This window comes from Rhipicephalus microplus, chromosome 3, assembly GCF_043290135.1.
Source record: "Rhipicephalus microplus isolate Deutch F79 chromosome 3, USDA_Rmic, whole genome shotgun sequence".
Taxonomy (NCBI): domain Eukaryota; kingdom Metazoa; phylum Arthropoda; class Arachnida; order Ixodida; family Ixodidae; genus Rhipicephalus; species Rhipicephalus microplus.
In genome coordinates, this window is record NC_134702.1 from 44,664,398 (window position 1) to 44,682,376 (window position 17,979).

General features: G+C 46.6%; 1 protein-coding gene across 2 annotated transcripts in view; it reads left to right on the forward strand.

Annotated features, from left to right (window-relative positions):
• Positions 1-17,979, forward strand: part of Pex2 (peroxisomal biogenesis factor 2) — a 126,200-nt gene that overhangs the window by 70,998 nt on the left and 37,223 nt on the right. The window lies entirely within an intron of this gene.

The window sequence follows — 17,979 nt, forward strand, 5'->3', positions numbered from 1 at the left end:
TAGGAAGGAATAAATGGAAGAAGCTCTTCGGTGCTCGTTTTTGTGTCTTTCGTTTTTTGTTTTTACTTTTCGTTGTTGCATGCCTGTTCGTAGGGTTTCTCTCGCTCTCACCGCAGCCTACCCCGCCGTCCTCATCGCGTCACTACCGCTTTCCTTTTGCGTCGATGCATGCGGTTGTCCCGCGTTTCTTTTTCTTTTGCTTAGTTTCCAATCTGACCCGTGCGCTGACGCGCAGCCCTCTTCAATCCATGAGTGAGGAGGAGGGGGGACCAGATGATTCTAGAACACCCATCTTTCGCACGCGGATAGATCAATCGTATCGTCGTCAAAAATTCTATAATGCCGCAAAAGCTGCGCGCCAGTTTACAGCCGATTGAGCGCTAAGCGATGTCGCCGATGCGCTTAAACGCGCGGCTGGGACGTCCGAGGGTCGTAGTAGCGAACAGGTGCGCGTCTTTCGGCCGATTCATTCATGACTCCGCAGAGGCGCTTGCGGTGGTGGTGGGCGTGGGAAGCCGGTCGCTGGAGCGTTGCGATTCGGTTCGGTCTTTCGGGGCAACTCGCAACGAGTCAGTGGAATACTTGTGTCGATATTGTTTTGCAGAGAAGCTGCATATGGCCAGGTTGCGGCAAAACGTGGCGAGCTGTGAGTGCGCAGAAAAAAAAAATTAAAATGAATACTCAGTGCTCGCATATGCTACCTCAAAGGGTCTTCGCGTTTCCACTAGGCTATATCTTTTTTTTTCTTTACTTCCGGTATCCACTAGGCTATATCTCCAGCTTTTGGCAGCATGCATAGCTATGGGAAAGGCTTTTGTCCTGCGGTGGACGTATGAGTTTCTGACTTATGTCGTCACACACATCTAGATGTGTGGACGAACGCATGGGTAATCGGGCATTAAGAAAAAAAAAGTGGACATCACGCACATTTCTCGCCCCTTTTTTTTGCTGGTATGTAGTATTCACCGGCAGTCGATGACGTAAGTGGTGACCCCCTCCCCTCCCCCGCCAGGTATGGCGACCAGAATGACGGGGGGTGCCCGATATGCACTTTTCACCAATAACAAACATTGCCAAAACAAAGCGCATAAGTTGCCCGCCTTCCTTTCACGGCCTCCCCGATGTGAGGCCCGAAGGAATTCACTAGTGATCACACCCCACCGCAGCTGAAAGTTTCTAACACCGCCCCTTCACTCCCCCACTTCTGGATTTCTGGGCAGTTTGATAATTTCTTCATAAAAAAAACAATATATATTCGAGGATAAGTTCACAGTGATCTGTACTGCGAGCCTGAGTCGTCCTGTAGCGCGAAACAGGTGTTTCGGTGGTGACTGCACCAGGAGTGCGCAAATTTTTCGAAAGTTTCTAATTTCCAATTATTTACTAGCACTTTTAATAAAAAAAAAACTGTTAACTAATCGATGGAGTACGTATTGCGCTCCATTACCATGATGTCGTTAGGGAGTTGTACAAATTATTATTATGCATACCAAATAACAAAATAACGATTTCTTTATCCCTCACAGTGAGACTAGCCAAAATTTGGTACATTGAAAGTTCTATCATGAACGTTAGCAAGGTCTTTCTATTTTTTCTACTCCTTGTCTTCATAACATAATCTTGTTTATCTTAAATTCTCCCCGTGAGATTGATTTACTAGCGTGTGCTTAAGCTGCCTGATACAATAAGTTCGCTGTTCTTGTTATATCAGTATTGACTAATATGCGGGGTTTTAACGTCCCAAAACCACGTACCATATGATTATGAGAGACGCCGTAGTGGAGGACTCCGGAAATTTCGACCACCTGGTGTTCTTTAACGTGCGCCCAAATCTGAGCACACGGGCATATAGCATTTTCGTCACCGTCGAAAATGCAGCCGCCACCGCTGGGATTTTATCCCGCGACCTGTGGGTCAGCAGCCGAGTGTCTTAACCACTATATACTGCATGCGGTGGGGCTGTTATGTCAGTCTTGTCATTGGACCCCGAACAAACCGCCATGAGGCTACGGGTCCTATAGCAGTGTCGTGTATTGCCTGCGCGCAATGTCTTTAAAAAAAAGAAAAGAAAGAAGTTGGGCAGCTACGCAGTAGCGATGGGAAGACAAAGCTTACAGCGTAGTGGGTGCCCTTTCCACTCCTTCTTGTCCACCTCCTCCCTCTCAATTCTCTTTCGGGCCTCTTGCTACACTACACTTTTTTCTACACCCCTTTCCTCATCACGTCCACTGTTCCCTTTCCCACCCCTGTGCTATACAAGGCTATGCTCTGTGTTACTCTCTCCTCCCTCTCTCTCCCTCCTCGTCACACTCCCCTTTCTCAATTTCTCGCTACACAATAACATACTAGGCTGATTTATCTTTGCTACGTTTTCCTCTTCCCAATCATCACGCATCTTCTCCTCGCCCTCGATTCGCTTTCTCACGCCCTGGCTACAGTATACTTTACAAGGCTATGCTATGCTCTGCTTGCGTAACTTAGAAGTGTGGCAGCTTGGGCCAGTTGGTATGGCATGACGATAGTTATAGCGCGAGAACAAAACGACGACATAGAGGCACAGAGTCTCTGTGTCGTCGTTTTGTTCTCGCGCTATAACTATCGTCTGCTTGCGTGTGCGATGTCCGAGTGGTTGAGACGCCCGCGTTGGGGTCGTGGGTGCGCGGCTTCGAATCCCGTTTCGCCAAGAATTTATCTTTCCGTATGTATAGGGGAAGTTATTAGAACCAATGTAATGTAAATAAGAAGAAAGAAAAGTGGGTGAAAAAAAAATAACTTGCCGAGAGCAGGAATCGAACCTACGACCTTCGAATAACGCGTTCGATGTTTTACCACTGAGCTATTATGGCGGCTATTCCTCCCCCCCCCCCCCTAGCCACTTTATTGGGTGTATTTAAACGTGCTACGTGACGCCTAACAGGCTCATAAAGAGTGTCAGTCAGTGCCACCTGTAGCCATGGCGGCGAGTGTGGCACACTCTTTATGAGCCTGTTAGGCGTCACGTAGCACGCGAACTTATTACGAGCTGGCAGCGGACTAATAGTCGCTCGTATACAACCTGACGGCACCAAGTGTACCAGTACGAGACCCTCGTTAATGAATAAGGGAAAGAACTGTATACCTAAGGGCTCGTTTTTTTCGTGTTTAGACACAATATTAATGAGACCGTCACCTGTGTTGAGTCAATCGGTAGTTCGCCCAATAGGTACTGCCATTTTCTTGATTGTTTTTTTTTTTTGCTGTAATGGTGTCTTGCGGTAATGAAAAGAACAAGTAATAGTAATAACTGGTGTTTTACGTCCCAAAGCCAGGATGTTAGTGCGAAGAACGCCGTAAAGAGGCTCCGGAAATGTCGACCATCTGGCGTCTTCAACGGGCGCTGACTTGAACGTACACAGCACACGGGTCTCTATAGCATTCCGGCTTCATTGAAATGCGACAGCTGCGGCTGGAATTAAACCCGCGTGACCTTCGGGTCAGCAGCGTAACCTCTACACAACCGTGGTGGACAATGTAAAAAAAAAACAAAGGCTTTGTATTACGCTAGAACTACACAGATGTGTGCGCATTTCCATGCCTGTCATGTAAACCTCTTTTTGTAAGTATATCACACCGATGATACGAATTTCAAGAACACCCCATCGCAAAACGATGAAACTTCCATTGGTCATCGCACACCGTTGCAGATAGTGGGCCGATCAATCTCGTCGGTAGATTGGAGAGGAGTTCTTCACTAAACAACGGAAGCAGTGCACTGTTGTAAAGTAGAGCATTGATTTTCCACCCGTCTCTCTTATCTGGAACGACGCCACGCAGGTGATGGTATATATGCCAGCTGCGAACAGGTGTTGTCACCGGAGGCGCGGTTCATTCAAGACTTCGCAGAGGCGTCGGTGAGAGAAAGAGTGTGGGGAAAAGGAGGAGGGGATACCGATAACAGTTGTCGAAGGCTTGCAGCCACACACACACACACACACACTACGGCTTTCTCGTCTCTGCGGGTCGCATGAATCGAGCGGGGAGTAGGAGGAGGTCGCCCCTGTTTTGAGGTCAACTCGAAGGCTGCGTAGCCAGCGAGGGCCAAGGCGACTGACTGAGCCTGAGCTCTCTCTCTCTCTCTCTCTCTCTCTCTCTCTCTCTCTCTCTGTCTCTCTCGAAGGGCCGAATCACGCGAATAACGGTACGCGCGCTTTTAGATGCGGAGCATCTTATACTCGCGCCTTGTAGTGCGCCGTCCGCACCGCTTCTCGAACATTCGACAGCTGACGCGCGCGCATGCGCCGTCGCGCCGTCGCCCACTCTTCCACCATCTGTGCATCCTTTCCTCCTCTACACACCGCGCGCGCTTCCCTCCTCCACCATCTGTGCACCCTTCCTCCTCTACACACCGCGTTCGACATCTACAATTCTCCTGATTCTCCAGTGGACGCGCATGTGGCGTCGCGCTTCGAGAACATTCAACAGGTGACAGTGCATGCGCCGTCGTGCTGTATATATACTCAAGGTCGGCGCTCGCTCGCTCAGTTGCCGCTCGTCGGTTGGTTTGTACGGCGCGTCGACGTCCAAGGTCGCGGTGAAATGAATTCCAACGAATCCACAAACACAATGATCGACGTCCCTTCGACCAGCGCCGCCCTTTCGCATACGTGTGTACGTGTTCACTCATTTAACACCCCCTCCTACAACCACGTTAACCAATTTAGCCATCGACCCAAGTAAGTCGCAATTTAACACCCCATTTCACAACCACGTTAACCAATTTAGCCATCGACCCAAGTAAGTCGCACTTTAACACCCCGTTAACCAATTATATGGTCCGCATCCTCCTCAGTGTTCCCCCGAGGGATGCTGCGGGCAATTTTTTTAAGAAGACAATGCGAGTCGTGCGGCGCAGCTAACGCAGTTCGAGCGGTAACATATGGCTTCGAACACGAAATCATCATTATGCCGACCGCGCAGCAGACTGTCGACTTGAAACTTTCTCTTCTCGTCGCCGTTTGTTTCCAGTTTCTGTTTCAATTCAACAATATTTCTTGGTTTTTTTTTGTTGTTTTCGTCCCTGTCTCACCTACGCGCGATACTTTATTTGTTTTTTTTTTGTTTTTTAACAGCCGGGTCTTACCGTCCCACTTGTGTTGCGAAAGAACGTACGAGCGATTCGGTTTGTGACGTCACCTAAAGGGGCCAGATGGTCGGGGAATACTGTCGACGCGTTTTTCGTGGGGTTTGTCTTCACCTGTGTTTTCTTCGCGCTACGCCGCGGGGCAGATGTCGAGCCGCTCGAAGTTCTGGAACCGGCACTTAAAAGCAAACAAACAAAATAATGAATACGTGGCTGTTATTGTGCTTTGGAGAGCAGTGTTATTATTTAATGTAAAATTTAATTACTTAATTAATATAATTAATTATGGCAAGATATCTCCCCCAAAGAAGATGATTAAAAGAATGCCACATCGTCGATTATTCACTATAATATCTGGAGTTTTACGGGCCAAAAACTACGGTATGATTATGAAAGAGGCCGTAGCGGAGGGCTCCGGAAATTTCGACCAACTGGGGTTCTTTAACTCATGCACTGACTAGGCACACAACACGGGCCTCTGGCGTTTAGCCTCCTTCGAAAAGCGACCGCTGCTGCCGGGATCGACCCCGCGACCTTCGGTTCAGCAGCCGAGCCCCGCAAGCGCAGTTAAGTATAGTTCAACACAGTATACGCATCACCGCATTGCTAGCTTCGTGTGTTCCATACGCCACAGTATGTGGCTATACCGGCGTTATTTCTGCCGTATACCTGTGCGGTGACCTAGAATCGCACTACGCTTCATGAGTTTAAGGTGAAAGCTTCAGCGTAAGCCAGAACTAACCCCGATGAATAGGAGAGACGAGCTCTCTATGCTTTGTGATCCGTCCAGGTTTGTACTGAAGCTTTTTTCACCTTAAAGGTTATTTACCGAAATTGGCCAAACAGAAGCTTCATTATCAGGTTTATGGACAAGTATTTTGATATTCGAGTACCTCGTAATAATTAGGTTAAATTACGCACCATTTCGTTAATTGTGTGCGTGTCTGCACGTGCGTGGCAACCCCAAGTCGGTACGCACCGGCATATTCCCTGCGCACGCCCCTCGGGTTGTCAACATACGCCGGCGAAATCAGCACCTAGCGATAGAGACGGCTAGCAAGCCGCCAGAAAGCATGGGTGAAGGAACGATTTTATCCGGTCACTCCCACCTGCCAAAACTCGGTATGTAACCCGCGTTCACGGTGTAAAACGTCGTCGTAACCTTTTTCAAGCGTAGCTCAGGTGACACGGGGTAACTGTGTGCTCTGTCTATATTTAATGATGCGTACATTAAGATCTCTCAGGTTCCGCGTTCCTTCGAAGCAAAGGGAGCAACGACAAATGGTACTATAAAAGTAGTAGTATATAGTACGATACTACTATTACTGCTACTTCTACTAATACCTGTACTACTGCTAATAATAATAATAACAATAACAATAATAATAATAATGATGATGACAATAAGATCAAAGAGAAGAAGAATCTACAGTGTTTCTAACAATTTATATTATAACATTGCTATCTACAATCACACAGTGACCCGGCAGCCATTGAAAGATTATGCTTTGTCCTTTGTTAGTGGCGCGATGACAGATTTCATATATTTGAGATACCATCTGATGGTAGTTCCCGCGTCGTACACTTCGCATGTATACATTGAAGGGCCGCCTCGAAGTCACAGAAGATAGCCCACTTAGCAGGGGATTCTCGCATAACAAATCTAATTGCGGCAAGAAGGGCGGCGAGCTCGGAGCTCGTAGACGTTGTGACGTGTGAATTCTTTAACTTGACAGTGATTGACCGAGATGGCAACCACCTCGCCGGCAACGCTGCCTGTTGTGCCCAAGACGCAGCACCCACACTGCTCATACCACTGTCAAGAATTTGCGCCGCAAAAAAAAAAAAAAAAACTTCGCCACATCGTGCATAATACCACACTTGTGCATTGGAATCTTCCACTGCACTCCACTCGACGCCCACAGAACCTCGCTTCGTTACTTCAATTACAGCTGCTATCAAAGACTTCGCGACGGGACGCTACAATGATGTATCGGTTGTGTTGCCTTCACCAATTCATTAAGTCATCGCATTGGTATGGCTGACTCTCCCGACTGTGATAACTGTCATTGTGTAGAAACCCTCGACCATGTCCTGTGCCATTGTCCAGACTTTGAAGAAGACCGCCGGACTCTCCAGTGTGCCCTATGGAGGCTGAATGACCGACCCTTTACTCTGGAGAAGATCTTGGGAGCGTGGCTTTCAAGCACTTCACTCCAGAAAGCCACACGAGCCCTTCTACAATTCTTGAGGGCAACATCCCTGTGCGACCGCCTGTGAAACCTGAACTGTGTGTGGTGTGTGTGTGTGTGTTATGTGCAATGTGTATCTCCTCCTCTCTCTTTTTTTCTCCGTCATTCCACTCTCCCCCGAGTAGGGTAACAAACTGGACTTAGTCTAGTTAACCTCCCTGTCTTTCTGATATTTTTTTCTTCGCTCTCACTCTCTCTACTATGTTTGCTACTGCTATAACAAACACTAGTATATACTACTGTCATCGCTACTAGCAGCGAAGCGCTGGTTACACAGGGTTAGATATATATTAATAATAGCTGCGGTCTAAAGTCCCATACCACAATGTGATTAAGAGAGACGCCGTAGTAGAGGGCGCCGGCAGTTTCCACCTCTTGGAGTTTTTTAACGTGCACATAAATCCAAGCACACTAACCTTACGCATTTTTCCTTTACGCATTTTACGTGGAAAATGCGGCCACAGCGACCCGGATTCGATACCTGCGAGACAGCGCTCGACCACTAGACCAGCGGGGTGGGTTTACTACGCATGGTTGGAGCTGGAACCAGTGTGACCGATTTTGTTTCTTTTTTTTTTTTGAGCAGGACGACGTCGGTATGGCTGTACCTTGATACCGGTCAGTGCCATAGTGTCGGAAATGGGCAAGGCGCGCGATACCTTCAATTCACGGCCATCGCTTTAATATATAGAGAGATGGGGACGGGAAGAAAGCAGGCTGGTTAATCCGCTTGCGCCTGGTTTGGTACCCTACATTGACAGAGGACAAAGTGGGCAAAAAAAGGGGTGGGGGGATGAAAAGAAAAGGAAGAGCAACTGACACCCGCGCGCACTCACAATACAATGCACAGCGCAATCAAAGGAGATCGCGGAGGTCAGGTTTCTTTACGGATCGCACCAATGCTCTTCTGGCCTGCAGCGCAGATGGCGTGGTCGATGCCATGGCCGGCATGTTTGGACACTGCTAACCGTTTGAGATCTCCGAATCAATCGAGGTTGCCAAAAAAAAAACGACGTGCCCGGTCGTGACCATCGCGTGTGCGTATAAATACACGCTGTCCAATGACGTCCGACGGCATCGATCCGATCTATGTCGACACGGACACTGTGCTATAATGCGAAAGAGCGCGCCCAACCGAATGAAACCGCCGTGTTCAAAAAAAAAAAAGTGTCCACGGGACAAAATCATGTTGCTCGTCAGCTCACAATCGATAACCCGCCAGTTTTGGCCCTTCGATTCCCCGCCTCAACTATTCTTGCAACGTGTATTTCCCTCCCTCCCCTGCTCTCGCCTTCTTAAACATCGAAATACCATTCTCGCGAAGAGCCTGCTGTTGGGTCCCCTTCCGTAAATCCCATGCCGGGGATTATATCGCTGACGTCAGTCTGTCAATCGCATAAAGCTCGAGAATAGAACATGCGCCACGATAAATGCTATACGGGCAACAAGTCAATCGCCCGTCTGGCGCGCTCTTTGTAGTATATACCCTTTCTCCCGTAAGCACACACAGAACAGGTTGTATTTGTTTAGAGAAAAGACACTGCGACCTGCAAATCATTGCATGTGCTTGCCCCATTGTTGATACGCGCAGTTCTGAAGCGGTACTCATGGCTGTTTCGCAACGGTGCATTCAAAAGACTCCTGTTTCAATTACGGCAAGGATTAGAGACCCCGTGGGATCCACATTCATTGGTAGCCGGTTGCATGTCGACGTGTTACGCGCATACATTTTACGCTATACACCTCCCGACGACGGTCAAGCATATACAAATAGCCACCGCGTGGCTTCAACGTGCGGTCAGCCTTGCGATTCGTGCCGCCTTTTGCAACTACTAAACGCCGCCCCGAAATAGCCGGTGGCATTTGCTCTGGAAGAATGGAATCACGGCCGCTCCGCAGCGACATCGACGTAACGATTTTTCCCATTCTTCGGAGAGCATTCGGGCATCTTAGCGTTCTGGCGTTAGGGAGAGTTAGTTACGTAGCAAACATCACGCCTGTGTGACCAACAGCGGTCTTACTCCAAGCCACGCGACTTTTTTTTCTCGCCCAGTGATTCAGAAATGGGCTGAATGAGGGATACAAGGCGTCATCTCTTTTTATCCTCTTTTCCCAAAGAGGGGGTGATTGGTTGCGCGGGAGCGTGTTTATGCCTCATATCAATGGGATTCCCTCAATCTATCTATCCATAGGAGCGGCCCGTTATATATACGCGCGCACATACACGCTGCCAATACACGCTTTTTGGTGCCTTCTGCTGTCGAGCGCGCTGAGCAGACGACGCGCGGTAAACAGACGGCGCCCACCAACCCGCGAAAGCACGAGCTCGGGCGCGTGACGCGTCATGTGACAATCGGAGGGGCGGAGCCAACTTTCTCGTCATGCGTTCGCGTGCGTGGCGAAAGATCGAGAAGAGACGAGAAAGAACTTAGAAGTGTAGGGAAAGGAAATGATGGCGAATGAGGTGGGTATGCGTAAACTATGACAAGGCATGTATAATAATACAGAAGAGCACCATCGCTTCAGCGCGGCCCCTTTCAGCCGGCGTTATTAGTGTGGTCGCGCCTGTAAATAAGGCTGCTTCGTTTTCGCGGTCACCCGCTGTGCAGTAAATACTTGTCCTGTTCTGGGCTCGTGGTGGCCGGCCTGTTTGCGCGGCTGTTGCGCGATCGGTTTCGAAAGTCGGCGTTGCCCGCATTACCTTGGTGCGATGCCGAGAAAGCATCCGTTCGGCCATTGGCGAGTGAATTTGGGCGCTCTTGAATGGCATATCTCGGCCTTTGCGGTCACAATGAGAAACGTGCCAGCTGCTTTTTTTTTTTTCTCGAGTGGACAGCCACGTACGGATTGTCGCGTGGTTATATTCGTTATGACGATCTTCAGTGTCTGTTTAATTGCTGATGTAGTACCTCTATTATTACCAACCTATATCTTTGTGGGCATTAGTTTTGCTGCGTGACACACACGAGTCGCACGAATTGGCATCGTTGCGCAAGTGCAAACAACTTGTTATATAAACATCTGCAACTCTTCAACATATGTCAGATTTTTGCGAGGTTGTGGCCTATTGAATAGGCTATAGCACCCCAGCTCAGCTTTTGTTTTGTTTTTCGCGTGTCTATTTCGCTCTTCGCTTTCCTTGCTATCTTTATTCCCCATTCTCCCTTCCCTTAGTGCAGGGTAGCAAACCGGATGCTCCAATTTCTGGTTAGTTTTCCTGCTTTTCCCTCATTTTATGCTCTCTCGCTGTCTCTGTGCATGATATATATATATATATATATATATATATATATATATATATATATATATATATATATATATATATATATATATATACCATTATTTCATGACCTGTCGCTTAACAAAAAACTACAGCACGGTCACCTTCCCTCCGCATGCTTCGCAAAGCGCCGATTACAGAGGTACGTGGGATCTGCCACTTTTTTTTTTTTTAATTGGCAAGTGATCGTTTTTAGTCAGTCTGTGTCACCGTTCGCATAATTTTTTTTTTCATCTTGAATCCCAGAGTGATAGAAACACTTATACCACTGAGCGGGTCCATTAGCGAGGGATCAAACTGACGTCATCTATTGCATGTGATGAGAGAGGGGGGGAAAACAGAAGAGTGATGGTTTCCGTCCCCCGCCGCGTTACATATACATACGACCCGGCTGAAAGCGCAGCTTGCCACGGCGCAAACGCCGAAATGTATCTGCCATCCGAAGGTGTGGGACGGACGGTCCGGGACTGCTTTTAAGTGGGATGTGGTGGGAGTTGTTGTTGGCTTCGTGGTGCGCCTTGCATATTGCGGAGAAGACGACGACGACAGCTGTTCGCGAATCGTAGGCGCGAGAGCGGGCGCCCGCGTTTTTATTTTATTATTTGCTTGTTTTCTTTTCGTCTCCTTTTTTTTTTCACTGGGTCTTCGTCGTGTGCGCTGTCCACATTTTTATTTTTATTTTTTTTTATTTACAGGATTTCTGCTGGCTTCAAAGTGAAGCCGTAAGCAGGAGTGGGTAACATATAAATATAGCACGCTGAACATTTTCACAATATATTACGCACAGAGAATGTCGCGGACACACAGGTTTTAACGCGGTAAAAAGAAAAATATACAGTGCATGACCTGCAATTGCGCATAGCATAATACCTATATAAGTGCGTACTAACATCACTTGTGTACTAACAACGCAACGTCACAAAACAAATAGTACAAATATGGCAGGAAGACATGCTATAAATTTTTTAGCTCCGATAAGAATGACGCCACTGTCGCCGCCTCCACAATCCCACAAGGGAGGCGATTCCACTCGCGTACAGTTCGTGGGGAAAAAAGAGCCCATGTACAAGTTCGTTGTGCAAGAAAATTCCTGTAATTTTTTTGAGTGATCCGCCCGCGTGGGTCGTCGCACAACTTTTTCTATATATGCACTTGAATCAATGCCAAGCTTATCGTGGTAGAGCAGATACATATATTTTAGTCTTTCGCGATATCGCCGCAAATGTAGTGCTTCCAAGTTCGCTTTTTGAAGCAAAGCAGTGACTGACGTAAGGCGATTGTATGAGCGAAAGATAAATCGAGCAGATTTTCTTTGTAGTTTTTCTAGTTTATCAATATTTTTCTTTGTGTATGGGTCCCAGACTACGCAAGCATATTCCAAAAGGGGACGAATGTAGGTTTTATATGTTAATAGTTTTATTTCTTGCGTTGACTGTCATAACGATCTTCTAAGATATCCAAGCTTTCTCATGACTTTCTTTTCTAGAAAAGTGATATGTTCATTCCACCGGAGGTCTGAAGTGATTATTAAACCTAAGTATTTATAACGATTTACAGCACTAAGACAGCGACCATTTATTGAATACTGGAAAGCAAGTGGTGCCTTCTTTCTTGAAATTGTCATTGAGACGGTTTTTGTAGTATTGATGCACATCTGCCATTTTTCACACCAAATATGCAGTTTGTCCAGGGCACTACTTAATAATGCCTGGTCGGCAGGTGTGTTTACTTCCTGATAAAGGATGCAATCGTCCGCGAACAGTTTGATTTTGACAGGTATATCGTTTACGATATCATTTATATAAACTAAAAAGAATAGTGGCCCGAGAACCGACCCTTGGGGAATGCCTGATTGCACGGGCGCCGGACGTGAACATGAGCCGCCAACTGATACGCATTGACTCCTAGACGATAAGTATGACTCTATTCATGAGAGAAGCGAGTTATTTTGTAATATGGGTTTTAATTTTAACGAAAGCTTATGGTGCGAGACGCGATCAAATGTCTTCTGAAAGTCCAAAAAAATTATATTGATTTGACTCTGTTTATCTAAGGCTGAGGCAAACTCGTGTATTGTCTCAAGGAGTTGGGTAACCGTCGACATTCCCTTACGGAAACCATGTTGGCGGCAATCAATCAATTTATTTTGTTGCAGAAACTTTGACAAGTGCGTAAAAATAATATGTTCTAGCAATTTTGAGCAGGTACACAGTAAAGATATTGGTCTGCATGACGTAATTAGTGAAGGATCTTCCGCCTTAAGGATCGGAACAACCTTCGCGCGCTTCCAATCTCTCGGGAGTTCTGCAGTGGACAATGTTTTTTTTTTAATATAATAGATAAATACTTTGAACACCATTCTGCGTACCTTACTAGAAATGCGTTCGGTATGCAATCAATTCCTGGTGATTTCTTTATATTGATTTTAAGCAGCAGTGATAAGACACCCTCTTCAGTTATTATTAAGTCAAAAATTTTGGGTACGTCCTGAAAAATTGCAAAATTTGGTTGTTTCCCATCTTCATTAGTGTAGACTGAACAGAACTTGTTAAACGATGACGCAAGGAATGATTCTTCTGTTACCAATTCTCCATTAATGAGGATTTTATATGCCTGTTGCTTCCTACACATGGTGCTGAAGCGCGCAGGAACGACTCTATAACCACGCAGTTCTGACCCGAACATGCCACCGTCATCATATATTGATGAGCAACGCTCACTGTCCCCTAGATATGATGACATGTTCACAGATCACCACCAATGATGACCAGTTCACTACTGATGATATCATTCACCAATGATGACAAAGGTGTCACCAATGCAGCAGGTAACCTATAATGGCATGTTCACCAATGAGGAACGTCACCAACATCTTCACCGATGATGAAGATGCAGCGATGTTATACTCTAAATTCTAGAATACTTTTGAGCAGATTATTTGTCTCATACTGAAATCGAGACTTGCAGAAAGAAAGAAGGGAGACAGGATAGAGCGCATGTGCTATCCTGTCTTCCCGCTCTTCTTTCCTTCTCCTTGCGCATCATGTCCGGGTGTAAGTTCGGGTACGGATTCAGGTTGAAAGTCGCCGTAAGTCATCATTCGTCGTAATTGGTTGCAGACTCGTCAAGATGTACGAAGACAGCTTTTATTGTTACAATCCTCCTATATGAATCTGTAACTTTACAGCAGTGGTTCTCAAGTATGTTGGTGCCAGGAAAGGCTGGGCTGTATCTTATATGCTATCTCCTGTACTCTTTGGATATCTTGTATCTGTATCGCGATACGTCTCGCAAGACGGGTATCTCTATATCTGTATTTCCGTTGCATTCGATAATGTATCCTGTATCCCAAGATACAATATACTGCGGTCGTAGTGCTACACTGTGCGAAACATTAAGGAGGAGGAATAAATGAGGAAGGACAGGGAGGTTAGCCAGTTCTCAGACCGGCTGGCTACCCTGGCGAAACATTAAACTGACTGAAATCCGCTGCTGAGGCTGGTACTGGTGCCACTAACCACCTGAATAAAACTAAGGGCTGTGTGACATCAGATTATTTTTTCATCCGACTCCAACAGTCATGGCAGGTGTGCGCCTCCCTTTCGGGGAACAAGAGCAACACGACTGAGTGTCGACAGAAACTATACGTTCGCGGGCTTGTTCAATTGAGTGCCTTTCGTTTTCGAGAGTTTCTTCCCTTTATAGGTGTGTCAGAGTTGTGACACTTACCCTTAGCCACTTGCTAGCGCTTCGTACCACAATGCGTGCGGCGATGATTACCGAAGGTCGACAAGACTCGCTATCAGAGTACAACGCGTTTTGATCGCGCTTTGAATTGGCTTAGTTTTGTGGGCACCAGTTACCTCATTAGCGAGTTTCATTTCTACCACTGCCGCTTTCTTCGTAGTCCTTTCGCTCGAAAATTGATTGCGCGTTAGTGCGTGCGTAATTAAAGAACGGTTTACGCCGCCAAATAAAAATAATGAGAAGCGTAATAATAGCTTTATGAGCTCTATGTAGGCCTGCCTATGCACAATGTTCCACAAAAGTGTCGCTTACCGCGACGTTGTTGCTGTTCTACACCGGTGACTCGGTGTTGCAAAACGGTCTCCTATGGACAAGCTGAAACTGCCTACCGGTGTTTGCGTCATTACGCGAAGGCTTTTTATTGACGCTCGTGTGATTAGATGGCGATCTGCGAGGTGGTTGGCGAGCTCAGCTGTGACTTCCATCAATTACAGCAATGACAAGCAAGAACCGCTGTCAGCGAGGTGTCTATATTTCGCTGTCCTGTTACAAGCAGCGAAATCAAACGCTAATAAGTTCTTCGGGAGTAGACTGGTTTACTTCGGGACAAAACATTGAGATACCAACAAACATTTCATAATGAAATTTAGGCACATCTAAGAAATCTTCAAGCCGTCGTTTTTGTGCACAAGTGGTTCCCCGCTATATTGTGGGTGTCTGCAACATCAAGTTGGCGAATGTATTGAAGTATCCTAAGATACAATTAAGAAGTATCGTATCGGATGCAATTTTTGCAGCAGTATCTTGTATCCGTATCTCCTATACTTATTGTCTGAGTATCCTGTATCGTATTGCGATACAATTTGAAAGTATCTGACCAGCTCTGGAACCAGAGAACCCCGCGGCGAGCTTTGTATTTTTAATTTTTTATTTTCAATGAAAAATTACACCTTCCATCTCCCCCTACAGGAAACCAGGAGGGGACGCAAAGCAGCTTTGGGGGTGCACACCAAGTTTCCGTTTGCGTTCACTCGGTATTTAGTGTTTGTGTTATCATTACGTTGTGCTTGTGCGTTGTCGAGGAAATCTCGCTTGAATGGTGTGGTCGCTCCGTCGGTTCCCGGTGGCTGCAGTTGTCTCGAAAGCATGCAGCCTCGCTACGTTCGACGCAGACTCGCGTCGTCTCTGGAGCGACGCCGACGCTTGGCTTCGGCATCTGGACCTCGGGGTTCGCAGCTGGACGCTTGGCTTGCGCTTCCCTGGCCCGGACTTTGGGATCACCTTGCCTGCGCAGGCGTTTGCGTTCGGTATCGTGAGCCCTGCGCTATACTGCTGCTCTGCGACGATCTCGGCCCAGGTTAGAGTGCTGCTGCGGCTGGCGCCGACGACAACTCATTTGAACGGGAGCGAAGCGAGAATGACGCAAGCCGACCGAGTGCACGCGCTTATACGAAACGGGGGAGGGAGAGGAGGTAGTGGGTTTACAGGCTGCAGCATGGGGGAGAAGGAGAGATGACCGAACACATGCATAATGGCGGAGAGTGAGAGAGACAGAGAGTAGGCGCATGCGCAGTAGAGCGCGGACGCCATCGGATCAAGCTCGCTCATAATGATGATTTGACTTGTGGGGTTTAACGTCCCAAAACCACCATATGATTATGAGAGACGCCGTAGTGGAGGGCTCCGGAAATTTTGACCACCTGGGGTTCTTTAACGTGCACCCAAATCTGAGCACACGGGCCTACGACATTTCCGCCTCCATCGAAAATGCAGCCGCCACAGCCGGGATTTGATCCCGCGACCTGCGGGTCAGCAGCCGAGTACCTTAGCCACTAGACCACCGTGGCGGGGCCAAGCTCGCTCATAAGATGCTTGACGTCTAAAATAAAAGCACTGCGATGGCCTTATTGAAGCTTCGTCGTCAATAATGAAGGTTCCCTAGATCGATCACACCTCGGAATCGCCATCTAAGTGAGTCGAGTGGGCGAGTGCGGAATCGGTGAAAATTTTATCAGTGACGGGATCCTGCGGAAGCCACTTTGAGAACCCCTGCTATACAGGATGGAAAAAAAATAAAAATTAACAGTGTCGACTTGGAAGTTTGACAGCTGTGAAATCTGAGTCAATAGCGGAGCTTGCAAGCGAGCGCTGTATATCACCCGGCGAATGCAGACGGAGTTATTCGTTCTCGTTTTTTTAAATGTTTATTTCTTTCTTTATCTTTTGCTACACTGTCTTCTTCATCTTTCTAACTATATTGCCCTCTCCTCTTTTTTCATTCCTCATCGTGAATCCTCCCAATACCTTCACTTCTCTTTCCAACGTCTCGCTATCTTTTATTGCACATGGCTATGTAGAAGCAAAACGGTTATGTAAATGGATGTATCGTGACTTGCCCTATTTTATCCTCCATTTTCCCGTCCTCCTCCTAGCCCTCGCCTTCCTTTTCCACCCCCTCGCTATATACAATACTACGAATGAATATGCAATGCTAGGAGCTTCTTGGCACGTACCCATTTTCTGTGCATATACCAGTGTATAGTTTCATCTACGACACTGCTTTTACCCCGAGCTTAATATTGAACAGCTCTGCTGTTGAAATCGCAGCTCCACCCGCAGCTATAGCGAATTCATCCGCAAAAAAACTGCATATAACCTCCATTCAAAAAAGCTTACTCATTTTAGTGACTTCAAGCAGTTCTCGCGAGTCGCACATGGTTGATTTTCACGTTTACTCCATCGTGGTACAGAACAAACTACAGGAAACAGTGTCCAACATTAAGGGAGGTAATGAACACACACAAACGGCTGTTCCCGTCTGTTTCTTCTCGTGTGTATTTAGTTGCGCTCCCTTGATGTTTTTTTTTAATGCGAAGCATTTCTTAGCGAACTTCGGCTACTTTGAGCGTATCTATCTATCTATCTATCTATCTATCTATCTATCTATCTATCTATCTATCTATCTATCTATCTATCTATCTATCTATCTATCTATCTATCTATCTATCTATCTATCTATCTATCTATCTATCTATCTATATATCTATCTATCTATCTATCTATCTGTCTGTCTGTCTATCTATCTATCTATCTATCTATCTATCTATCTATCTATCTATCTATCTATCTATCTATCTATCTATCTATCTATCTATCTATCTATCTATCTATCTATCTATCTATCTATCTATCTATCTATCTATCCGCCTACGACATTTAGCTCTCCTGGCCGTTTCGATAATGGTATCGGTACCAAACATGGTATGGCACAGCATGACTGTATGGAAAACATATCTGACTAGTCATAACATGAAAATCATGACATGTATGTCATGAATGTCATGATTTACAATTCATGATCCTGCTGCTCTTGCGGTGGTTTTGTTCACATGGCATGTTTCAGGACTGCTATGATATGACATGATTGCATGGCAAACACAAGCAGCAGACCCTAACATGAAAATCATGACATGCGTGCCATGTAACAACATGACTACATTCTACGCTCATGATGCGCTCGCGGCCTTTTCGCTAGCGTCACGTATACCAAATTTGGTATTTCGGTACGTGAATGGATGACG